The sequence below is a fragment of the Ostrinia nubilalis genome, chromosome 26 (genome assembly GCF_963855985.1).
Source record: "Ostrinia nubilalis chromosome 26, ilOstNubi1.1, whole genome shotgun sequence".
In the NCBI taxonomy this organism is placed as follows: Eukaryota; Metazoa; Arthropoda; class Insecta; order Lepidoptera; family Crambidae; genus Ostrinia; species Ostrinia nubilalis.
In genome coordinates, this window is record NC_087113.1 from 4276191 (window position 1) to 4303676 (window position 27486).

The 27486-nt window shown below is 36.7% G+C and overlaps 1 protein-coding gene and 1 pseudogene across 3 annotated transcripts in view; one reads left to right on the plus strand and one right to left on the minus strand.

Annotated features, from left to right (window-relative positions):
- LOC135084469 (sex peptide receptor) overlaps positions 1-27486 on the plus strand; it is a 482468-nt gene that overhangs the window by 235138 nt on the left and 219844 nt on the right. The window lies entirely within an intron of this gene.
- On the minus strand, positions 26199-27268 carry LOC135084364 (cytochrome P450 18a1-like; annotated as a pseudogene).

The following is a 27486-nucleotide window of genomic DNA, read 5'->3' on the forward strand; positions in this document are numbered from 1 at the left end:
GCTGCTGCCCGAAGCACGCGCGCGGCCGCGCTGCTGCTGCCCGATGCACGCGCGCTGACCGCGCTGCTGCTGCCCGAAGCACGCGCGCTGACCGCGCTGCTGCCCGAAGCGCGCGCGCAGAACGCGCTGCTGCCCGAAGCGCGCGCGCAGAACGCGCTGCTGCCCGAAGCGTCCGCGCTGAACGCGCTGCTGCGCGAAGCACCAGCGCTGACCGCGCTGCTGCCCGAAGCGCCCGCGCTGACCGCGCTGCTGCCCGAAGCGCGCGCGCGCAGAACGCGCTGCTGCCCGAAGCGCCCGCGCTGAACGCGCTGCTGCCCGAAGCGCGCGCGCAGAACGCGCTGCTGCCCGAAGCGCCCGCGCTGAACGCGCTGCTGCGCGAAGCACCAGCGCTAACCGCGCCAGACATAGTTCATGATGTCACACAGACATCCCACACAGAATGACAATATCCACATAGTTTCATGACAATACCACATGTCAATAGTTCATGATGTCTCCCACACAAGGCATGGCATCTTCACAATTCCTGATGTCACACAGACATCCCACACAGCTTGTCATGACATGTCTCACATAGCTTGTCATAACATGTTACACACAGCTGGTGGCACCCGGTGGACACGCGGCAGGAGCAGCCGCATGCCGACCGCGCCGCGCGCCACGCCGCACTGCACCGAGCTGGCTGTCGCGCCGCTGCGGCCCGCCGCGCTTGAGCCGCCACCGCCGCCCACGCGTGGGCACCTGCAGCTGGCGCCGCTAGGCGCGCTGCACTCCACGCTGACTACTTTCGGCTCTGCTGACACAAGAAATCATCATACAGTACATCTATACACCATCATCATCATCCTTAATGATTTATGGGATTAGTTAGGGTTCTTTGAACATTTTCACTTTAACCCCACACAGCTTAGGCCATTCCACATAGCTTGTCATGTCATGCCACATGTCCTCCTCACACAGATATCAGGACATCTCACGCAGAATGACAATGTCCGCCCAGCTTCATGACAATGTCCACTGGTGTATGATCAACAAGTACATCATATACATTATTATTATTATTTTCAAACCATTCCCATAACCACAACATTATCAAAATATTAAGATGAATAACACAACTACATAAATCATCACTGACAACAAAACAATGCAAGTGAAACATATTGATGCTTAACATTGTATTTGGGTGAACACCAAGTTGCTCCACACACAAATGCAACTTTATCAAAATAAACTTCTTGTTATTATCTTAGGTAACAGCACAATTGCAAATACTTCAATGAAGTTACCATCCTCAAAGCATTCACAAGAAATACCCAAGTACTTTATATAACTTTTTGCTTAAGGCTGCTAGCGGCAGTTGGGTAGTTCTAAAGTCTAGCAGTAGACTGTAGCTAATTAATTATTAAAATCTGTTCACACTCAAGTTAATTGTATGCAATTTCATGCCAATGACAAGAATGAGCACAGTTAAACAACCAAGCCGCAGTGGCACTGCTAGTCTCAGCCCAACCCTTGCAATAAAACATTAATTCAACTCACCAAATATCACAGCTGATTCCTTTTGTATTGCATTTTCACTCACCAAATATCACAGCTGATGCCTTTTGTATTGCATTACCTTCTGTCCAATCCAACTCCAAATTACTTATGTGGAGTACCCTTGCTAAGTGTTCAGCTTCACTCTGGTATTGTGCTTGACTGATTTGCTCACCACAGGGCCAACCCGCAGAAAGTTAAGTCACCACATCTAAAACTCAAGTCAAATCTAAAAATATGCACACTCAGCATTCTACAACCAGTAACCTTTTTATTAATCAGCTAATAAATAACCTCAAGATTAAAATCATTTTCACCATATAAGAATAACCAACAATAATGACTGGTACACAAGAATACCCTTTAAGTTAAATGTACCACATTCTATGTCTTTTTTTTTTTGTAATAATTATTATAATTGGATAAATTTTAATCACCCACACTAAGTTAAAATTTTAGTAATACAACCCAAATGACTACTGGCAGTAGAAATTAATTGATAAGTTGGAGAAATTCAATATTAACATTATCTTTACTCAAATAAAGCATCATGTAACATAATGTGTCTTGCATATACAGTTACCAGGAGTACACAATAATTATGTTTAACAATTGAAGTATCAATCATTATAAGAATACCAAAAATATACCACATATTCAACAGCATAACAGGCTGCTTTACTTAATTTCAATTTACAAATTAAGATAATTAATAGATGTTATCTCATCTTATAGTACTCAAAATCAAGAAAGAAACATCATGATACTAAAACTGATTTACACAACACAGATCTTAGCTTCAATTTACTTTATTAAAACTAATTATTAATTCTTCTCCAAAATAATGCCAAGAGGTTACTCGGGCATGATCACCAAGCTTATTTAATTTATGTGACCATATTCTATCTATTCTTTGTAGATTTTAAATCTCAACAGGTTATTCTTCGCAGAATGTAAACATGAACAAATTAACACCGTTCAATTTAATTTGATTTACTAAAATAGTTTATTAGGCATTGCAATTAAAGTGAGCACATACCATAGCTTTCACACACATTCCTGGCATTATCAGTAAAGACTGATAATACCTATAACATTTGATGCATCATTCACTTACATGCATTATTTTGCTCAAAAAGGAAATGTGTTAATATTGTTGCTGTTGGAATAATCGATAATAATAATAAATCGTACCTGCTCTGGGGCCATCGTTAGTCAAATTGTTCACCACTTACGTGACCACAAGCCAAGTTACGGAGGGAGTATCTTCATAATTTGCGTCCATCATTTCTCGTACTTAAATACTTTTCTGCATCTCACACCTTTGTCAGCGTGGTTTCCATGCCATTCTCTCTTCATCATATTCAATTAGAACCATAGAATCGTGGGCGTTTTGTGATAACATTCGTGACAAATAACACGAAACATTGGTCACCTGGAACACTTTGAAATCACGTTACTATCATAGGTTTCAGATCTCACTTCTGAACTATTAAAGGCCGGTAGATCTATTCTCATAAATAAAACACTGGATACTTAACTTTCACATTATATTGCCTTATTTTAGATACAATTAATCACTTAGTACAAAAGCGCGCGGAGTCGTCTCCGCGCGTCCATCTATTCTGACGTTTGATCACAGATAAAGATAGATGCAGCATGTGAAAAAATTTGTATGAAGCCGAGCGTGCCACTTTTTAAACGTCATTAGTGTCATTTTAGCGAATTTTAGTGATTGCCGCAACGTAAAAATAATCGTATCATCGTACTGCATTCGCAAAGTCATCGAAAGATATCGTGTGACTCGATTCGACAATTAATTAATTCCGATAAAACTGATAATTTCTTAAATACAAAACCAAAAACATCTTTATTTGGGACGTGTAAAAGCGCTTTTTTAAAGCCTATTTGCAAAAATAAATGAATTTTTATGAATTTTACCTTTTTAAATAAATTAATTCTTATAAATCGTCAAATCTCGTTATTTTTTTTACCCTACCAGCATTTCAAGACAAAAATTGGTCAAGTGCATGAATACATGGATCAGTGTGTGTCTTATTGTTATAAAAGTAAGTACGGTTCCTTGTGATCGGTATGAGTGCACCACATACACAGACCATGGTTTTAGCTTTTAGAGTACATCGCAGGATATGTATTAAAAACAATGCTACTTTATACTTCTTCTACTGCTACTTTATTCTAATTAATTATTTGTTACTTGTGCTGTTAATTACAATTCTCAATCCGTAAATAATTTCTTCTTTCTACCGTGTTCGTACTACTGTCCTCGTAAAATCATCGTAACCGATTGTTGTAATCGGATTACATGAACATCACTCGACCATGTATGTCCATTTGGACATATCGGAATGGCACGCTTTGACGATCAACTTGCTGCATCTACTCTAATCCATATCTGTGCGTTTGATCCTAGTGTGACATTGACAATACGTTAATGTCACTATGACAGCAGCTCATTGGCTATAACGATACCGCTATTTTAACGTTTTAGATTTTTCATAATTAACAGTAAGTATACATTGTACAAAGTTCAAATTTACACGAAAAAATAGAGTGTTTCTTTCTCTTTCACCTAATAGTGCCCAAGATCGAAAAACGCGACTAACCATTAGTCGAAGCCCGATGGCGCATGAGTATACACGGGGGCAGCGCGTTCGCGCTCGCGCGACACATTTTGACGCGCCGGGCCTGGAGTCGGCAACATTTTGGCGATAATATTATAATGAATGTGAAGTATTCCAGCCTAATCAAACATTTATAATTTATTTCTTGTTTTTGTTTTTAATTTGTAGTGTATTTGTAAGTGATAGGTGTAATTTCTAATACAAAGTGACGTACCAAAGTAATTAATTTAAAGTTCCTTATTATAGTTCCTATTAGTTAAGTTAAAAGAAGATAAACAAGTTTATAATATATTAAGGAAAGTAAAAGACTGATTTAACGAAATGATTCTACGACATTACTTTTTATTTAATAAACACTAACCAAGTGTTTACTACTTCTGGTGAGGATGAGTTCAAATTTGAAGGTCACCGTACTGCTGGAAGGACCAGCAAGCAAACACGTACAAATTGCGTACTGCGGGCAGGACTTGCAACGATCTTCTGGCAGGACGTTTAGAACAAAAAACCAGTCCTTCCAGAAGAGCTTCCAGCAGGACAAAGCACCGGGCAATCTATCATTAAAATTTGCCTAAATTGGTGTTGTATTTTTTGTAATGCCAATTTTGTTCTTTGTTTATTAAAAATTCCTTTCTATTAATAACTTTGATGAACTGTTAAATATTTATGGAAAGGCATTTTTGTTTTAATATTTGCTCTTTGTTTTTTGTAGCTGACGCGGCGAACTTCGTACCGCCTATATTCAGAAGTAATAAAGAATTCTAATGGTGAAATAATTTTCCAAATCAATATCTTTCCTCTACTTAATATTAGTATAAAAAAGTGCTCGGTTGTAACAACTTAGGCACAACCATAGTGACATAGCCAATATATACTTCTATACTAATATTATAAATGCGAAAGTAACTCTGTCTGTCTGTTTTGCTTTCACGCCTAAACCACTGAACCGATTTTGATGAAATTCGGCATAGAGATAATTTGAGTCCCGGGAAAGGACATAGGGTAGTTTTTAACAGGGACGCGCGCAATATTTTTATCTGTGATAGACAAAATTCCACGCGGGCGAAGCCGCCGGCGGAAAGCTAGTCTAATATTTACATCTCAATATTTTTTCTACTCTTGCCTTCGAACTGTTATACCCGGGTCTTTGTATAGAATAAGGCTGACCCGCCGCTGTCGCGCCGAGTCAGCGTTTCTAAACTATGGGAGCGCCAGAGACCCCACTGTAAAGTTTAGTTCGGTTTGAGAGCTTGCTGCAACGGGTTGTCTTTAAAATTAATGTTTAAAAAGTGAATAAACTTCAAATACTTAACAAACTGTTTTTTAAAACTCCAATCTCGAGACCTCGTACAACATTTGGTGGCAGCTCAAGGGATTTAAAGAAATCCTCGGTAACCGCATCCGAAGTAACAGTGATCAGTGTGTGTGCGCGAAAACTCCGAACTCATTATCTCGCTGTATCTCGCCGTATCTCGCCGTATCTCGCTGTATCTCGTCGCATCACACTGTGCTCTTCTACATCTCGCCGTGTCCCGTTGTTCCCGCTGTGTCCCGCTGTTCCCGCTGTGTCTCAACCCGTTGTACTCACCGAACCTACCATCATCACCGCATCCTGAGAAGAAGTTCCAGTATCCTCACCGTGTCCCGAGCTCCGTATCCTGTAAGAAACATCACCGTGCCGCTCCGTGCATCGCAGCTATCAACACGCCGTGTCACCGTCGTTGCGCAACCGAGTGCGCGATTGCGTCATCTATCCCCGTGTTCCCCGATTCAAAGAACAATGCACCTGATTGTCACACTCATCGCGTGGTAAGTCCTTGGTCATTGCTTTACAAATACAATAAGTAACCAAGCATAAATCTAAGTTCATTTTATTTTTAATTTGTGTTCTATTTTGTGTTTTTGTGTGTACCATAAATCTATTTTTGTAACCATGGCAACCAACGACGAGTTTTCCGACTCCGAATCATTCAACGTCCCGACGGCCTCTGCGTCCAAACCGGTCACCCGCAGTATGGCTTCTGTTCCTAAATCGGAAGACAAAATTGATCTAAACATACTACTCAAATTCATAAAACCATTTAATGGTGACAGAGACAAATTAAATCCTTTTATTTATAATTGCCAAAGCGCATTCAATCTAGCAAATGATACACAAAAACCTATACTATTCAAATACATGCTTAGCCAACTCGAAGGTAGAGCCGAAAGTATATGCAGTATCAAAGAATTTGAGACCTTCGACCAATTCGTAGAATTTTTGAAACAACAGTTTGGCGAGAGAAAGCACTACTCGCACCTGTTGTCCGAACTCCAAGATTCACGACAAAATTTTAGCGAAACAGTAAATCAGTTCGCCTTACGTGTCGAAACCTGCCTAGCCAAACTCCTTACAGAAATAAACATTTCAATTCCAACGAAACGAAAAACGGAACTAGCCGGTCGTGTAGCTGCTCTGGAAGACCTAGCGCTACACACCTTCATGGTTGGTCTACAACCCCGGCTTTCGCAAGTTGTACGTTGCCACAGTCCGGCCTCCTTGAACGCTGCGGTCAACTTAGCCGTGGCCGAAGAGAAAATTCTAGCAGGTTTCAACAAACGATCACCACAGACGCCCAATAACAACGACAAGCGTCCCCAACAACCTCGCCGCGATTTTCGCCCAAACAATGATTCACAACGACCAAATTCTAATCCAATCACTTGTCGTTATTGCAAAAACGTCGGTCATTCAATTGAACAATGCCGGAAGAGGCAGTATAACAATAACAGAGCTCAGTCAAACAACAACAACAACCAACAAAACCGTCAGTTTCCAACAACGAGTTTCCACCCTCATAACGCGTCGCATCGCATTTTCACCGTTGACCCGGAAGGTCATAACGATGTCCAACCCAATGATTATCAAATCGATCAAGGAATCGATGAAACCGACGGTACTTTAAACTATTAAAGGGCTCTCGGTGGTGTCCCGCGAGTCCACAGCCTCGACTTACCTCTTTCAAAATCCAAAAGACACCTACTAAATCCACCGTATCCACTGTATCTGCCAATCCTACTAAATCCACCGTATCCACAGTATCTGCCAAGCCTACTAAATCCACTGTATCCACTGCATCTGCCAATCCTACTAAATCCACTGTATCCACTGCATCTGCCAATCCTACTAAATCCACTGTATCCACTGCATCTGCCAATCCTACTAAATCCACTGTATCCACTGTATCTGCCAAACCTACCAAATCCACTGTATCCACTGCATCCACTGCATCCACTGTATCCACTGCATCCACTGTATCCACTGCATCCACTGTATCCACTGTATCAACAAAACCTACTAAATCCACTGTATCCACTGTATCTGCTAAACCTACCAAATCCACTGTATCCACTGTATCCACTGTATCCACTGTATCCACTGCATCCACTGTATCCACAAAACCTACTAAATCCACTGTATCCACTGTATCTGCTAAGCCTACTAAGTCCACTGTACCCACTGCATCCTCTGTATCAACAAAACCTACCAAATCCACTGTGCCTGCCATACCCACTAAATCAGCGCAACCTACCAAATCCACTGTGCCTGCCAAGTCTACTAAATCCACTGAACTCACTGTATCCTTCACGTCCACTGAATCAACTACATCCAAAACAATTAAGTCCACTGCTCCGAGATCCGTCAATCCTTCTATATCCTATGCATCCGTTGTCTCCGGGTCTCGTCCTCTGCCAAACCTGAAAAAAGAAACAGAAAACATTAAAATATATAAAATAAACAAAAATACAGACAAAAGATACTTACCTTATGTTATACTCAAAACCTCCCTCGCTGACAATCCTCTCACGTTCCTCGTCGACACTGGTTCTGCTGTAAGCCTTGTAAAAAGAAACTCAATACAAACCCTACCGACACTGAATCCTGAAATTATAAGCCTCAAAGGTATCGATGAATCCGAAGAATCCACACTTACACTAGGTCATTTCAATTTGAATCTATTCCCTGTATCAACGAAAACAATCTCATACCAATTCCATGTCGTCGACAAAATCAATCTACCTTATGACGGCATCATAGGCAACGACCTCCTCAATAGTCTCGAATGTAATATCGATTACAATTTAGGCATACTCAAAATCCAATCGTTCATTCTAAAACTAAAATTCTCTGAACCAACGTATACCATTCCACCTCGCACTGAAACCATTATAGAATGCACTGTTTCGAATACAAACCTCAAAGAAGGTCTAATACTAGATCAACATATCTCTGAATCCCTATTAATTGCCAACTGCATAGTCAATGTAAAAAGCAACAAAAGGATTAACATATCCGTTGCCAACACCTCCAATAATCCCATAACTCTGAATCCTAATCTCAAATTAAATATCCAACCTCTTCCTATCTCTGCTGCATATAGCTCAAACCGACAACCTCACCACACCACTCTGTCTCGAACCAACCAAGTACTAAACCTGCTTAGAACCGATCATCTCAACCCCGAAGAATCTGAAGCTCTATATGACGTATGCGCAAAGTATTCCGACATTTTCCATTTACCTAACGACCAACTAAGCTCAACTGATGCTATTGAACATCAAATTCGAACTACTTCCGAACAACCAATCAATGTCAAATCTTACAGATTTCCCGAAGTCCATAAACAAGAAGTTCAAACTCAAATAAATAAAATGCTAGATCAAAACATTATCCAACCATCACTTTCTCCTTGGTCTTCTCCAATCTGGATCGTTCCCAAGAAACTCGACGCATCCGGCCAAAAGAAATGGCGCATCGTAATCGATTACCGTAAATTAAATGATATTACAATCGGCGAAACATATCCCATTCCCAACATCACAGAGATCTTAGACCAATTAGGTAAATCCAAATATTTTTCAACCCTTGACCTTGCGTCAGGGTTCCATCAAATCAAAATGAATTCCGCCGACGCATGCAAAACTGCATTCAGCGTTCCACAAGGACACTTTGAGTTCCGCCGCATGCCTTTTGGGCTAAAAAATGCCCCTTCTACATTCCAACGCCTCATGAACACAGTTCTCACCGGCCTCCAAGGAGAAAGATGTTTTGTCTACCTCGATGACGTAGTTATCTATTCACATGACCTAAATTCACACATTAATAACATCTCAGCAGTATTCCAAAAACTCCGCAATTTTAATCTAAAACTACAGCCCGATAAATGCGAATTCCTACGAAAAGAAGTCGGTTATTTAGGCCATATAATCACTGAAAACGGTTTAAAACCCGATCCTAAAAAAACTAAATCCGTACAAGAATTTCCAGTTCCAAAATGTCCAAAAGACATAAAATCATTCCTAGGTCTCATATCCTATTACAGGAGGTTCATCCCTGATTTTTCTAAGTTATCCAAACCTCTCACAAATCTGTTAAAAAAGGACGTCCCCTTTGACTGGACCAATGAACAACAACTTTCATTTGAAACCTTAAAAGACAAATTAGTCTCGGCTCCTGTCCTAATTTATCCTGACTTCACAAAGCCATTCACACTTACATGTGATGCTTCCAACCATGCGATTTCAGCCATTCTATCTCAAGGTCCCACAGGCAAGGATCACCCCATTGCCTATTCATCACGAACTCTAAACAAAAACGAAGTAAATTATAGTACAACAGAAAAGAATTACTTGCAATAGTATTTGGTTGTAAAAACTTCCGTCCGTACCTATTTGGTAGAAAATTCTTCATCGTCACCGACCATCGTCCATTAAAGTGGCTATTTAATCATTCAGACCCCAGTAGCAAAATGCAACGCTGGCGACTCCAATTAGAAGAATACGAATACGAAATCATATATCAAAAAGGCAAACTAAATTCCGCAGCCGACGCTCTTTCCAGATATCCAGTAAATCCTATACAGCCAGAATCTCAACAACTACCCATAATCCCTGAAGAAGCCCAGAATATTCCACTTCCTACACCCGCAACAAATGCTAATCCTGTTACGCCGAATCTCGATCCTGAAACATCAAACCCAAACGAATTCCTTCCAAGTCCAGACCATGACCTTACAGACCTCGGTCCAATCGATTTCAGTCCTCAAAGTCAAGACTTAAATCTCAACTTCGACGACATTACAATTTCATCTCCTCTGAATCCTGACGAATCACTGAGTCTCCTAAATCCTCTAAATCTTGATAATCCACTGAATCTCCCAAGTCCACCGAATCCTGAAAGTCCACTGAATCTCCAAGAATCACCTCTACTGCAAAATCCTCTGAATCCCCAATCTCCATTTAACTTAGATGACCTGCTTAACTTTGAATCCTCACCGAATCTTCAATCTCCTCCGGTTTCTGAAAATCTACAAAATCCACTCATCACCGAAGATACAACTAACTCTGAACCAGTATCCAACACCGCACCTTCAAAAGAATACTCCAAATTTCTAAAATCTATTTCTAATAAGGAATTCAATTCTAACACTAAAATAATCGAACACAACGAAAACCTACTTAAGTCCCCTTACAAGATTATCATAATTCCTACATCCCTAGATCTTGATGATTCAAATCCCTATATCGAAGAAATCCTTTCAAATTCCGAAAACAAAGACGATATCCTAAATTCTGAAAAAGAACTATTCTCCTACCAAAAACTAGACCACACAAACAAGTCTATATTCCTAATTTTCACTAAAGTACACCATTTCGATGAATCACCGTATCCCGATATATTCAATACCCTTAAACATACAAAAGAAGAAATCCTTAAGAACAAAGAAATAACTGACATCGCTATATCCGATTTCAAAAACCCATTTGATCACCATTCTTATACCAAAATCTACAATATCCTCGCTTACATATTCCATGATACTAATGTCTCAATCCATATTTACCTAAACAGAATAATATTTCCAACCCTAAGTGAAAGATCCAAAATCCTCCGCGAAAATCACGACATTCCCACTGCCGGTCATTTAGGCTCAGTTCGTATGTATAACAGAATTCGAGAACAATTCTATTGGAAAAACATGCGAAGTGATATAGAGGAATACGTAAAAAAGTGCACACTGTGTCAAGAAAATAAAGCTCTAAGACAAATACATAGAGCCCCTATGGAAATAACTACTACATCAACCGCACCATTCCAACGCGTTGCACTAGACATCGTCGGTCCTCTCCCCGAATCAGGCCCTGCTAAACTCAAATACATTCTCACTCTCCAAGACGACCTAACCAAATACTCTGTAGCTTATCCAATACGCAGCACCACAGCTGAAGAAACCAGTGACTGTCTCATCCACTTCATCTCCCTATTCGGAATTCCCAAACAAATCCTAACTGATCAAGGCACTAACTTCACATCCGACCTCTTCAAAACCACATGCCAATTCCTCAAGATCAAACAACTTTGGTCATCCCCGTATCATCCTCAAACACAAGGCGCGCTAGAACGCAGTCATTCCACACTTAAAGAATATCTCAAGTCCTTCGTTAACGCAAATCAAGATAATTGGCCCACTTACGTCTACACTGCCATGCACACGTATAACACAACAGTTCATTCATCCACTAAATTCACTCCTTACGAGTTAGTGTTTGGTCATAAACCATTGATCCCAAATTCAGTCTACGAAAGTGGCCCTGGTACCACTTATTCCGATTACACTAAAATGCTCCAACACAAATTCAAGTATACTCGCGAAAAGGCTCGAGAAAATATCCTTAAATCCAAAGAAACCTCAAAAACCTATTACGATTCCCATTCCAAACCTCCACCGAGCTACAAAGTAGGTGATTACGTATACCTCAAAAACCACCTCAGGCTACGAAAAGCCCTGTCTCCCCTCTGGAAAGGTCCATATAAAATAATAAAAGTCAACAGCAACCACACAGCTACACTGCTAATAAATAGACGCCATGTAACCCACCATTTTGACCAAATCAAACCAGCTAATGTCGCACCGCACCTGTAAAATAAAAATAAATAAATAAAATAATTAATCTAAAAAACTAATTCTAATAAATAAAAACCTAATAAAATAAATACTTACCAACTCTATACTTACTTACTGCATAAAACCATCCAAGCGAACCGATCACGACACTACTCCTTACAAAGTTGCAAGTATAAACAATGCCCTGTTCCAGCCTCTGATAAGCGGCATACAGTTAGAATAAGAATGTAGGCTATTTTTAGAACCAATGGTTCACTCTTAGTTTTAGAATATTTAGTTAAATAAGTTTAGATAGGTAATCTCAAATACGTTTTTACATTTCAGCCTATTAACGCAAGTGAGACCGGACTATGTCCAACCGATCAACGCAAGCCCAGGAATATATTTCGACTACGTAGGTGAACTGAAAATAAATGGTGGATATCTGAATGTTTTAGCCCCTATAGATGTTTCCTACGTAGGCCCACAAATTCAAAATTTAAAAATTATGATAAATAAAGTAAATTCTATATGTAAAGTAAGTAAAATCCATAGCGAACAAGAATGCGAAAACATTTTAGGACCCCTCTATACGAGGTATCAAGATATTACAGAGGAATATGACTCTCTGTCCCATCTTCTCTCACAAAGAAGTAAAAGATCTGCCTGGTTTGGAGGCATTGGCTCAGCCCTTAAACAGTTGTTCGGGACTCTGACTGAAGACGATGCCATTAGATATGATAATGCCCTAAGCACCGTCCAAGAAAATGAAAAGAAATTGGCCTCCTTAATTAAACAGAATATCTTAATAACCACTTCCACCTTAATAGCTCAGAATAAGACCTTAGAGAAAATCAGAATTAACGAAGCCAGTTTCCAAATAGCTATTGACAAGCTCATCGCGAACCTAAATAATCTAACTACCGCATCACAAGAGATAGCCATCTCATCCGAACTCAACACAGCCTTTAACATATTAGATTCCGCGATCCTAACAATGTCCTTCCGGCTGGAAGACATTACAAACTCTATCCTCTTTTGCAGTCAAAACGTTTTACACCCATCAGTTATAACACCGCCAAAATTGTATCACGAGCTTGCCAAGAGCTATAGACATTTTCCCAACAATTTAAGATTACCTGTAACTTTAGATTTAGAATTTATTCACGCCATAATTAGCGCGTCAAAATTGTCTTGTTACTATTTTAGAAGTAAAATAATGTTTATATTACATATAGGTAACCCTGGTGACCCCAGAAACCTATTCTTTATATAACAACGTTCCACTACCGACACCTCATGATGTCGGAACAGTGAAATCATATGCCACTATTATACCTAGCACTAAGTACATAGCAATGACCAAGGATAAATCCCGGTACTGCACCCTGGACAGCTTAACCGACTGCAGAGTGATAAGTTCTGAAACATACATTTGTGATATAATGAACACATACACACCCAGTGCCCGTATAACGTGTGAAAGTGAAGTGTTAACGAAAGTATTAAGCGGACCCCCAATACAGTGTGAAACAAAGGTACTTAATGGAAACATAGATGTTTGGATTCCATTGTTGCGTAATCATTGGATTTATGTTCAATCCAATCCATCAAAATTATTTATAGACTGTATTAACCTAGAAATAACTGTTTTAAACATAGCAGGTACAGGAATACTAAACATACCCAGTAATTGCACAGCATATTGTAAAGATACAAAACTCATTCCTAAATACAACATTTTAAATGTAACTATACATATAGAACAACCCACTTTTAATATTGCCCAGGATGCATGTTGCAACATAAATATAACAGATAAATTGTTAAAATTAAATAACAATAAAATTGAAAATTTTGATTTAGAGTATCTTAGAAATTATAAACAGTATTCAAGCTTTATTGTAAACAAAACAGAAGAAATTATCAATCAACCACATTTTATAAAATATAACACACATTATTCAATATTTACCATAGTCATACTCACCATTGTTATATGTTTTATAGTTTTTAAGATCTTTATTTTTGTAAAAACCCGCCGCAGCATCTTAAACTCATTAAAAACAAGAAAAAACGTAGAATTACAAGAAATTAATGATATTGCTTTAGAAACCCTCACTGAGGTAACACCCAAGGAAGCAACCTCAAAACAGGTTAGCTCTCCCAGATTGAGGGAAATAGTTTAAAATAGATTTTCTTAAACTTCGGGTTCTATTCCCGAAGTTTCTTTTTCCCCGGGGGCTGTTATACCCGGTCTTTGTATAGAATAAGGCTGACCCGCCGCTGTCGCGCCGAGTCAGCGTTTCTAAACTATGGGAGCGCCAGAGACCCCACTGTAAAGTTTAGTTCGGTTTGAGAGCTTGCTGCAACGGGTGTCTTTAAAATTAATGTTTAAAAAGTGAATAAACTTCAAATACTTAACAAACTGTTTTTTAAAACTCCAATCTCGAGACCTCGTACAACAGAACCGTAAAAATCATTTTAATTAAATCAAGTTATCAAGGAACAGGAAAAAACAGCAATTAAAACAAGGAACCGCCAGGCTTAGGGAATTAAAAAAATAATAAGTGTCTATGCCACGTTTCATTACGGTGGCTGGCAGAGAATACCCCCGGCATTAGGGCAGCTTACCGGTTTTTAGGGTTCCGTAGTAAAATAATTTGAAACGGGACTATTCCCACCTCTCGTTCCCACCGCTGCAACTCCTGTGTAGCCAGAATCTACAGCTTAACCGCCAATAAAAACCCAACCAGTGAAGGTCAAGTTTGTCTTGAAAAAGTTAAACTGTCATTGGACCCGCAATGAAATTAATCAGAACATAGGAGGAGTTCGAAAATAATTTGAAAGTGGCATCAATTAATATATAGTAAACAAAAAAATCATTATTTATTCTCAAAGTTCAACGGAACCCTAAGTATAAAGTGACTCGTGCCACTTTTCTCCATTGAATATTTCCGCGAACCTTGAGATGGTGTTCGGTAAATAATTTTTAATTGAAAAGTATCTCTGTAACAACAGAAATATTTTTGCTATAAGACAGAAGATACTAGCTTTTGCCCGCTTCACCCGTGTGAAATTTATTTTGTCACAGATCGTCATAAAATTGATTATAACCCTGAACAACATATAGGCTATGTATATGTTATTCTGGGTCATAAACAATAATACAGTAAAGTTTCATCAAAATCTGTTCAGTAGTTTTTGCGTGAAAGAGTAACAAACATCCAGACATCCAAACTTCCAGACATCATGACATCCAGACAACCAAACCACTCCAAACTTTCGCCTTTATAATGTTAGTAAGATATTCAAGCAACAGTTCAAAATGTAGGCCGAGCCGAGTTGCACCACCTAACTTTGACTATAACTATAAAGATAACCGGTGTGTTTGTGTACAACCAGTAAAAAATATAAAAAAAAATCTCGTATTCTTTTACAATTTTATTTAGTAGGTGGATACTTACTCACTACACCTAGTCACACCTACCTAGTCCTGATTGAGTAAATGATAGTTAGTTTGAGGGCCATTATTTCTGTGTCAACGGAGTTGCAGATTTGATGTTTACTTATTGGAAATAATGTTTTAGTAATTATTTATGTAACTACCTAAATTATTTTTTGTTTGTGGGCTTTGCGCATGCTTCGTCACAAGACAAACATTGTTGTAAATTATTGTAATCTCGTGTAAGTGAACTACCTTGTTCTTATGAGAATAAATCTTCTTTTTTTGTTTCTTTAAAAAGTACCAACCTCAGATCATAGAAGGGAATAGATGTGAAACGGGGGCGTGGCGCGTGTCTCCGCGATATGCCCAGAAACGAACATCGCCCGCGACGCCAGGTTAGTCGCGATTCAGTCGTACTGAGGAAATGTTCTCCGATATTGTTGGATAATGCGTCGTAACGTGCAATAACATAAGTGAAACGAAGAACTACAGGAACAATGAAGTCATTTACCACATGTAAGTATTGCAAATCCATTTGTATTTTGCTTATAAATAAAAAAAACTAAACATTTTTACGAACGAATTCAGTGCCGTGACATTTACTGCGATATCGAAATTAGTGGTGATAAAAATTCAAACACGTTGTACATTGACGATTTAGTTAGCAACCACTTTATGTCATGCGTAACTACTGCGCAATGTATTTTATTTCTTCCGATATCCACTGACGCGTGAAAATACACAGTACGGCCGCATGTGCCGGTCGTAACATAGTGCAGGGCTCGTGTTCTAATACGGTTTCCTATTATCGATAAATAGAAGTAAATTATTATTTTCTATTTTCTAATTTTGAATGAAAAAATCATGAGTTGCTTGCGATTTTTAAGTTTTTACAAAAACAATAACAATAGTAGAAGGGATTAGTAACTGTCAACTATGTAATTACTATAAGAGCTAGTTGAAAGCCTAATATAGACATTATTTTTGATAAACATAGGCGGTACGAATTTCGCCATAATTAAAAAGTTAATGCGCGATAGTAGTTAATAATAATTACAGTGATCCTGTTATTATTATTAAAGTAAATAATAATATATTACCAATATTGTAAATACTGGTAAAAATCGCAAGTACCTACATAACCCATGACTTTTCATACAAACTTTGTCAGTCTATAACTTCTATACTCCATCGATAACGACATTGAGCTTTGGTTGGGGTAAATTAATATAAGGTAACTTCATTTAGTCCCAATAATTGATTCTGAGTTTTTCGTCCATACAAAATGGAACTGACTCATTTATGCAAAAATCGTTAAAGAACATAATAAAATAACGTATAATAATAAAAAGGTTTTCATACAAGCATTTTTTAAACCAATTTCGAGCCTTGCCCCCAGGATTTAAAGTATCGATATCTTATCGACTCCATTTTATCTTTCTTCTCTCTAATTGCTTTTTTCAAAGTGTGCGTCACGTCACGCGGCCATTGATTGGCCATAAGGCACGCCTTCTGGCCAATCACAGCACTTTTAAGCCGGTTGCACATGTTGTCGTAGACTCTCAGTCGCTTTGTTTTTACACAGTGGGAGCTGTGGTGGGGGAAATGTGGGGACACTGGTTGTAGTTACGCGCGACTTCATATCTATTCTCTTTCTATGATCTGAGGTACCAACCCATTCAGCATGTCAGCCTATAGGTCTTGTTGCGAAATTGACCTTATTGCAACTACATAAGTGTTCTCAGAAATATTATGTAATATTCAGTGTTATTAATATCATTCACCATGCCCATAATTTGTCTACACGGATAGTGATGTGGGAATTCATAAAATGTCGATATTTTATGTCGATAGTATTATTAGTCACCCACCTACATAATATTCATCTTTATTTAATTCGTTATTATGTATTTTATAACTGAGATTTTTAATGTAGCATCATGTTAAAATAAGCCTGCCTAAGTATTTAGTTAGAAATTAAGAAACAAAATAAAATAAATAGAAAACACTGGGTCCAATGGGATGTATATTACAATAGAACCCTAGCACAGAGTACATAATAGTACCTACCAACAATCAGCGCATATTATGTTTTAAATAAAAATAAACTTTATATCACAGGTATTTTAATAATATTAGAGTTACTAGAAATATTATGTATGAGATTGGTTACACCTGCAAGTTATTATCCATACTTCTATACTAATATTAAAAAAGCGAAAGTAACTCTGCCTGTCTGTCTGTCTGTCTTGCTTTCACGCCTAAACCACTGAACCGATTTGGATGGTTTTTGAAACAGGGACGCGCACGATAAAGTTTTTCTGTGATAGACAAAATTCCACGCGGGCGAAGCCGCAGGCGGAAAGCTAGTAAATCAATATAATTATGTAATTCGCATTAAAACGCCTAGTCATAAATTGATCATACATCTTTGTATTATGCAACGGATATTAGACCTATTGCACTCCAACCACATCCAAAACCCAATCCAATCTCGAAATTATTTCCTAGAAATTGGCCAGAAGTCAAGCGCAAATATCGATATCGAGCTGTCAAACTGAACAACACTACTCAGGACGGTATGAGGCGATATTAAACGGCAGGATTTACCACATTTTAGGGAATCTGGAAGGATAATTCCTAATTTTTGAGATTCAGGCAGTCAAAAGGTCTTGCGGTGAATATCGGTTACACTATTAAGCTTTTACTAAAACGAAGGTAGCAAAATAATAGTTTAGAGCAAGTTTTGTTGTTAAAGATTTCCCAAAAAGATTTTAGAACACAATCAAAAGATAGCACAATCTTCCAGAAACTTGGCCCAATTTTAGCTTGGTCCACGGGCCAAGTCACCGGTTTGAATTTTTGAATATTTAACTAAACTGGGCCCACCTTATCAACAAAAATCTATTTAGAGGGCCTGGTTGGAGGAAGAAAAGAATGAAGTAAAACTCCTTCTTCGGCTTGTGGTCAAATACCTACCTTATTATGCATATAATTTTTTTGTTCTCGAACTCGAAAATTAATTTGCCCTTGAAACATTTAATACATACTAAGCGTAGCATTGTATTAGGTAGGACTGACATTTTTTTAAGGCGGGTGGGTAGGTGCGAATAAAATTTCATTAATCTAGTCAGTAAACATGGATACAATACAAAAACATCATGTTTTGTAAAGGATATGGGCTATGGGACATATTTAACATTTGGAGGAAGTTATAAAACGTAAAATATTAGTTTTTCTAAAACATAAAAGTAAGTATTTTTAGGAGGCATTCAAATCTAAATATTGTTTAAACCCGCCTTGCTAATCTTTACGTAATATCAAATATTATGTACTTAAAGTACCATAATCCTTGTTGTATTTGATTTCATTTAAAACTATGATTATAACCAAGACACTTAAAAAAATAGTATTTCTTTTTTTTTAGTTTAAAATTGTATAAAACTTTATTCCTTTGCGTTCAAACGTTTTTTTTTAATATCCTGTAATGTTACCTGTCACTCAAGCATTACCCATAAATACGGGTAAAACAAAATACGTTGAGTAAATTTTGGCTTCTCAAAATAAATGTGTAGTTCACCCGCAGAATGAAAATAATATTAACATTATTAATTTGTGGAGCGTAAAGAAAGTCTATTTATCAGGTTTTTAATAACGCGCTGTGGTATGCTGTTTTAGAAGGTACTTAAAACTCAACAAAATAAACAATCATAGTGATTTCATTATTAAAAAAATTAATTAGGTACTAAGAAAGTTTATAAAGGGCTTGTTCGCACGGCAATCCAGTTTTGCCGGATCCAGTCATGCAGGGTCAAAACTGGACTGTCAATTGAACACACGTGTCAAAATTTGACAGATTTAATCTCAGTTGTTTGAAATCCGAACGGATCGGTTTTTTGCAGGACACTGCAAACGGGATGTTTGTGTGAACATTAATATTAAAACACGAATACTTTTAAACGGGATCCTGTAAAAAACGGAACCGTGGGAACAAGCCTTAAAAAAAGCCCTTGTAATACGTTTGCAAAATGCAAATTTTATTCTTTTTGCCCCAAGGATGCGAGTCAATTGAATGTTTTTTTTTTTCGTGGAAATAATCGGTGTTTTAGGGTAAATCGGAACGTCATTTTTCGGGTAATCATTTCTGATGACCTGACTACCCCGCCACACTTTCTCTCACTTTTTCTGCGGCTGCCTGTGAGAACGAAAGTCTCAACGACTTTTTTAAACCTATTGGTTTTTGTGACTTCCAGTTACCGGTAATTTGGTGAAATCATTCATATTTCCAATTATTTCCTTGGTGATAATATTGATTGTTCGTTGTGCTGTGTATTTTGTTGTGTTTTTCTAAATTACTTTTTATTTTCTTACGTTGAAGTTGTTCCTTTCCTGAGGTTTTTTCTCTTTTAATTATTAATTGCCTGCAGTCTCTGTAGTCGTATTTTGTTGTTTTGTGGCACTAAAATGGCCGAAATGTATTATTTTTATTGCATTTTGTTTTTGACTTGGATTTTGTGGGTATTTTTGACCCGGGTACGTCCCCTTTCAGAACTTTCAACTTCTCTGCACACTCTGATTCTTTTATATTCGTAGTCAAGTTTGGCCTAGTTCTTACTTTTCAAGTTTTTAGACAAAATTTCATGTAAAAAATTCAAAACCTGTCATAATGTTTTTTTTTTTCCAAATGTTCAATTGTGGGTATTTTCTATCAATTCTTGATATGTTTGTAGTCGTTGTATACTAGTTTTCAAAAGTACCTGTGTTTTGTAATAAAAGTATCATTCAAAGAAAATATGAAAAATTCAAAAATTTGATTTTAGTAACGGTTTTTGTTTGCCTGTGAAATGTTTGTTGAAGCATACACATCAAAGTTACTGCGTTTCGTTGGTGTCTTATCATTTAGTGATTTCGTTTGAAAATAACAATTAATTCAAAAAAACATTTTAGAAGTGGTGGCAAACGATAAAAATACAAATATGCACTTGATAATTTGGTCTAAACTGAATTTATGATATTTCGTTCAGGTACTTTGTTCATTTTATAAATTGAGTACTTACGTATTTTACTTAAGAATAATTTTATTAATTTGTGATTTTGTTTTGGTAGTTTATTTCTCAATGTTGCATAGTGGCACTTAAAAGTGAAGGATTTAGGTTTTGTTGTTTTTTTTATTTGACGGTAGTTTTTATTGGGTGTCCCGTGACAATGTTTTTGATTTTAAAGTTTTAATCTTTTGGGGGTCCTTCTCATAGTAGATAATCCTGCTTTACGGGATACAGTAAACCTGAATCCCCAAATCTGGACTTTTTAAATAAAGTGTGTGTTTGTCATGTCATGTTTGTCATGTGAAATTCGAATTCAAATTTCGACCGGTTCGGTTTTTACCGGGACACTGCTAACTGAATATTTTTGTGAACGTTAATATTAAAACACGTATACAAACGGGATCCCGCAAAAATAAGCTCCTGCAAAAAACGGGATGTATCCATGGGACATTATTGTTTTATTGTCCTGTCTTTGCTAAGTTTCTAGAATTGAAACTGGTTATTGGATTAACGTTATTGGTCTTATTTATTTGTTTAATCTTTTTAATGCCATAAAAATTGGCACACAAGGCGAACTTAATGCCGTAGGGCATTCTCTATCGGGCCTAATATCTCATTTGGTTTCATTGTCCTATACGAGTAGGTATTTGCTAAGTTTCTAGAATTGAAACTGGTCAATTTAAGGCTTATTGGATAATAATGGTCTTAGTTATTTATTTAATCTTTAATGCCATAAAAATTGGTACATACATAACTAAAAACATACATAAGTTACTACTACATAAGTTTCTAGAATTGAAACTGGTTATTGTATTAACGTTACTGGTCTTATTTATTTTTATTTATTTAATCTTTAATGCCATATAAATTGGTGCATCCATAACTTAATGCCGTGGGGCATATTTTTACCGGTTTTATCTGATTTGATTGATAGGTTGTTCAAAGTGGGGTACTAATAATATAAAACTTTAGTTGTACCTAAGCGGGATTACGCAGAAATAAGATTCTGCAAAAAACAGGATGTCTCTGTGAGAACTTAGCCCTACAGGGTGAAATTATTGTTTGATTGTCCTATCATTGCTAAGTTTCTAGAATTGAAACTGGTTATTGGATTAACGTTATTGGTCTTATTTATTTGTTTAATCTTTTTAATGCCATAAAAATTGGCACACAAGGCGAACTTAATGCCGTAGGGCATTCTCTATCGGGCCTAATATCTCATTTGGTTTCATTGTCCTATACGAGTAGGTATTTGCTAAGTTTCTAGAATTGAAACTGGTCAATTTAAGGCTTATTGGATAATAATGGTCTTAGTTATTTATTTAATCTTTAATGCCATAAAAATTGGTACATACATAACTAAAAACATACATAAGTTACTACTACATAAGTTTCTAGAATTGAAACTGGTTATTGTATTAACGTTACTGGTCTTATTTATTTTTATTTATTTAATCTTTAATGCCATATAAATTGGTGCATCCATAACTTAATGCCGTGGGGCATATTTTTACCGGTTTTATCTGATTTGATTGATAGGTTGTTCAAAGTGGGGTACTAATAATATAAAACTTTAGTTGTACCTAAGCGGGATTACGCAGAAATAAGATTCTGCAAAAAACAGGATGTCTCTGTGAGAACTTAGCCCTACAGGGTGAAATTATTGTTTGATTGTCCTATCATTGCTAAGTTTCTAGAATTGAAACTGGTTATTGGATTAACGTTATTGGTCTTATTTATTTGTTTAATCTTTTTAATGCCATAAAAATTGGCACACAAGGCGAACTTAATGCCGTAGGGCATTCTCTATCGGGCCTAATATCTCATTTGGTTTCATTGTCCTATACGAGTAGGTATTTGCTAAGTTTCTAGAATTGAAACTGGTCAATTTAAGGCTTATTGGATAATAATGGTCTTAGTTATTTATTTAATCTTTAATGCCATAAAAATTGGTACATACATAACTAAAAACATACATAAGTTACTACTACATAAGTTTCTAGAATTGAAACTGGTTATTGTATTAACGTTACTGGTCTTATTTATTTTTATTTATTTAATCTTTAATGCCATATAAATTGGTGCATCCATAACTTAATGCCGTGGGGCATATTTTTACCGGTTTTATCTGATTTGATTGATAGGTTGTTCAAAGTGGGGTACTAATAATATAAAACTTTAGTTGTACCTAAGCGGGATTACGCAGAAATAAGATTCTGCAAAAAACAGGATGTCTCTGTGAGAACTTAGCCCTACAGGGTGAAATTATTTTTTTATTGTCCTATCTTTGCTAAGTTTCTAGAATTGAAACTGGTCATCGGATAAAGTTATTGGTCTTATTTATTTTTATTTATTTAATCTTTAATGCCATAAAAATTGGTACATACATAACTAAAAACATACATAAGTTACTACTACATAATATACTACTACTACATAAGTTTCTAGAATTGAAACTGGTTATTGTATTAACGTTATTGGTCTTAGTTATTTATTTAATCTTTAATGCCATATAAATTGGTGCATACATAACTTAATGCCGTGGGGCATACTCTTACCGGTTCAAAGTGGGGTACTAATAAAAAAAAACTTTAGTTGTACCTAAGCGGGATCCCGCAGAAATAAGATCCTGCAAAAACAGGATGACTCTGTGGGAAGAACTTAGCCCTACAGGGTGAAAATATTTTTTTATTGGCCTATCTTTGCTAAGTTTCTAGAATTGAAACTGGTTATTGGATTAACGTTATTGGTCTTGTTTATTTGTTTAATCTTTAATGCCATAAAAATTGGCACATAAGGCGAACTTAATGCCGTGGCGTAGGGTATTCTTGTATCTTTCCATGGGAAGAACTTAGCCCTACAGGGTGAAATTATTTTTTTATTGTCCTATCTTTGCTAAGTTTCTAGAATTGAAACTGGTCATCGGATAAAGTTATTGGTCTTATTTATTTTTATTTATTTAATCTTTAATGCCATAAAAATTGGTACATACATAACTAAAAACATACATAAGTTACTACTACATAATATACTACCACTACATAAGTTTCTAGAATTGAAACTGGTTATTGTATTAACGTTATTGGTCTTATTTATTTTTATTTATTTAATCTTTAATGCCATAAAAATTGGTACATACATAACTTAATGCCGTAGGACATTCTTGTACCGGATCTATCCCATTTTATTGATAAGTTGTTTAATGTGGGGTACTAATAAAATAATACTTTATTTGTGATTCTGTCGTTAATACAAAAATTTACATGGATAAAATCGACAGCACATCAAGTTCATAGATTTTTGTTCTTTTTTTTTTCTTGATTATTTTTGTTCTTTCTGTTTATTGCCAGGCCTTGTTTTTGATGAACAAATATTAAAACCTATAGACCTGTCCGTTGTCGTCCTTCTCAGTTTAAATCAGAATGCGTCACAGAAATATTAGAATTTTTACTAGGTACTTGTTTTGTGTTAATAATACAAACACAGTTAATATTATGTGCAAACAAAGTAGCAAGTTTTAATTTTATACTTCGAGGCAGTTGTAAAAAACTGTCAATAAGAATTTATTAATAATAAATTTGTTTGTGTTAAAAAACACAAACTTGTCGCTATGACGAACAGTCAAGTTAAATAATAGAGTATTCAGTAAGTGAATACTTTTGTTAGTTTCTGAGGAGCCATTTTTACAGTATGACAGGGCACACATAATTATCTTTTGAATATTAAGGCGGGCCAGCATGGAAAAATTAAAAAATATGTTTCCAACTGATATTCTGGCCGTTTCTTAACATTATAATTAAAATAGATTTACTGTATAATTATTTTTACAGATTTTTATGCCATTTATTGACAAAAAAATGCATCTGGCATACATTATTTGTGATTTTGCAATTTAATTTTTATGCAATATGGGGCCATAACCAAATCCTAGCCAATCTCAGAATAATACTACATTGTTTGATTTGTTTACTTTCAGAAGTTCAGTTTTTGAAGACATTGAATGCCGCAAGCCGCCATTTTGTTGCTAACTAGGCATTGGTATGTTTGGCAGAGATTTAAAAATAATTGAGCTATCTTACCAATTGAAATGCCATTCGTATTTTGTTTATTAAATCATTGTGTGTAAATGTTTTTAAACTTAAGAAAACCTTCTCAAAATCAGAATAAAAGCTGGCATATCTTGAAACTGACTGTTGTCTCTTAAAGAGTTTGAATTGAAAGTCGTTTGAAACATTTGTCGCTGACAGAGGTTGCAAATAAATAAGTAAGATAATGACTATTGTATAAGGTCGAAATTTAAAATATAGATCGCTGGCAGAGGTCTCAAATAAGTAAGTAAGATAATGAAGGTTTCTCATTCAGATGTCTACTCCATTATTGGCAGGTTGGTCGGTCGGTCGGTCAAGATCTCAATTTCGGTCGATTTCAGTTCTTATTGAAACTTCTTCGTCTGGTACTGACATAAAGTAAATCAGATATTTTAATATCAGTTTCTCTGGATTTCTTCATTTGGTTTTGTAGATATTTGATTCATTAAGTTATATTTTTGAAACAAATAACATAATAAGCTTAGTCCATAAGTGCGTCAAATAGATAAATATTAAATTATTTTTATTTGTCTAATATTCATGTAATTAATTCAAATTCGAAATAAAAAAGACTGCTTCAAGGACTCGAACCCTCGACATTTTGTTAGTCGGAAAACTGTTCTGGCCACTGAGCTACAGAATTACTGATAAACTTTTCATTTTTTTTATTACTTTTTAAACTTTTCATTTTGATAATATTATTATCTTGGTTTGGTCGTTCCAACTTTTTACGCACGGGTAGATAAAGATATAATTATTTTTTCAAATTATACATTAAAATGCCCAAGTTCATCAGAAAAAAAATTGTGTCTAATTGCGAAAGAATTTTTCAAATGGATCCAATATTTTTTTGAGTTTATTCGTTACAAAAATACAAATCTTTCCTCTTTATATTTTTTAAAGTTTGTTCTATTGGTATGTACTTTCAATTGGAACTATTGGAGTACTCCAACTGCGAATTAGTAATTTCATTATTAATTTTTTTTTTTTTTCATGCAATATTATTTTAGTTGGTACATAAGGCGAACTTAATGCCATTGGGTATTCCTCATTTCTTAGAGCTAAACCTTGAGTTAATTAATTATTTTGTTGTTACCTATAATGTATTGTTTTAAACTTTAGTAGTTTCCCTATTCCCTATAATTTCGAATCTGACTTATCGCTATCGTCGGAGATAGGGAAATATATAGGAAACTATGTTTTCTTTATATTTTCTACTCTGGAAACTTATAAGTAGATACATATTCGTCTGTCGCTGTTGACGATGCCTTGCTGTTGAGACAACTAGAGAAATAAATAAATTAATTAATCGTTTACTGTTCTAATTGTGGTACATAAAGTTCATAAAGAACATCATATCCATTCGAGCGAGGATGCCTTAAACACATTTGAAGGCGACTCCAAACGGCATGAAGTACTCCGGTCGTCTGATTTAGCCGTTGTCAAAGATAATGTTGAACAAGTCCAACCGTTTCGGCTCTTCCTTTGCTCATAATCGAACGTGCAAAGCGTCAGTTTCTACCACTTTTTGCTCTTGATTTTGCCATTGCCGATCTTACCTTTTCGATCTCAATTAAATACACAGCAATTAAATCTCTGGCATTGCCAAGGTCCAAAGTTTTGCGATGCTCGTCTATGAGCATCTGGCAGAACAACATTTCTGAGCTGTTCTTAGCCACCTTCTCCTTAGCTTGACTTTCCCAGGAAGATAGTTACAAAGGGACACATAATTATTATCCATAGTTCACTTTACCGAAGATCTAAACGACTTCCTCGATAAGATAATTGAGTCTTTCAAATCTTGCACCTCCGTGACTGAATCTGATAGACATGGTGATTCCGCAAATTACCTTTCACACAGCTAGCGCGAAAACGGGATTGACATCCACTAGAGAAGCCTCGAACCGTCTTAGTGTTGCCACGAAGCCAAGTTCCGGTTGACCATCCATGTAAGTCATGCCAAACTGACGTAGTTTGTCATGTAAAAGTATACGCTGACTCTTACATAGCCGTCCTTCGTTGAAGATGATGCTCAGAACATCGCAGCAGTGAGTCACCTTCGTGAAAACATATATTTAAATGATTCATTATGCTCGAAAAGAACATAAACATATCAGTTCGAGCGGGGATGTCCTTACACATTTGTTGGCGACTCCGAACGGCATGAAGTATTCCGGTCGTCTGATTTAGCCGTTGTCAAAGATTATTTTGAACAGGTCCAACTGTTTCGGCTCTTCCTTTGCTCATAATTCGAACGTGCAAAGCGTCAGTTTCTACCACTGTTTGCTCTTGATTTTGCCTTTGCCGATCTTACCTTTTCGATCTCAATTAAATACACATCAATTAAATCTCTGGCATTGCCAAGGTCAAAAATTTGGCGATGCTCGTCTATGAGCGTCTGGTAGAAAAACACTTCTGCCCAGTTCTTAGCCACCTTCTCCTTAGCTTGATCTTTCCCAGGAAGATAGTTGTAAAGGGGCACATATTCTCCATAGTGCACTTCACTGACGAGATACACGTCTTCTTCGATGAGATAAGTAACTGTTTTTTTTTTTTTTTTTTTCAAATCTTGCATCTTCATGACTGAATTTGACGTGTACTGGCGAAGTCTCGGACCGTCTTAGTGTTGACACAAGTCCTAATGCCTCGTCCAATATCTATCTAGCCTTTTTAATATTCTTCTGATTCCCATGTACGTAAGTCATGCCGAACTCGCGTAGCTTGTCGTAGCCAACATCATGAAAGAGTCAACGTAGAAATCTACGTTGACTCTTTCATGATGTTGGCTGTCGTTGGTAC